Raw genomic sequence first — 638 nt, forward strand, 5'->3', positions numbered from 1 at the left:
TTAGTAACAAATATAAGTGATTATCATTCTACCATTTTAGGACATACACTAAAAGGAGGATTTTAGAACTTAGTGTTTGGAGTTAATCAAAGTAAAATATAAGAACTTGTCTAAGTAGTTCAAACTCATAAGAAGTTGAGAAATATTTTCCTTATTCAAAATGATATTGTCTCCTCAAGAATTTGTTAATATTTAGTTTATTTTTCTTGTTAAAATATTTATATGAAATTCAATTCAACAAAACCATCAAAATATGTTTAACTCATTATTTGTGCTTTGACTTATTCATATGATTCATTCTATTAGGCAATTCCTTGTGGTTCGACATAACCCTATACTATACTACAATTGAATCTTGAAAGAGGTGTAAATTTTAAAGTGTTATCCATAAATTTATTTGTTGAAAACACCTTTTAATATACAAAAGTGATAATTTTGTAAATAAGTTGTTCCTTCTTTGCCCATCTCGGCTTTGTTAGAATCAATTCTAAGCTGGTACAATGGTTCGAAGCAATCCCCTATTACATAATTATTAAGTACCTTTGAATACCATCTCGGTTTTGTGGAATAAATTCCAACACCAATTTAATGGTATTCTAATGTACAAAAGTGATGAATAGCTAGTTGTTAGAAATAAA

This window comes from Lupinus angustifolius, chromosome LG03 (genome assembly GCF_001865875.1).
Source record: "Lupinus angustifolius cultivar Tanjil chromosome LG03, LupAngTanjil_v1.0, whole genome shotgun sequence".
Taxonomy (NCBI): domain Eukaryota; kingdom Viridiplantae; phylum Streptophyta; class Magnoliopsida; order Fabales; family Fabaceae; genus Lupinus; species Lupinus angustifolius.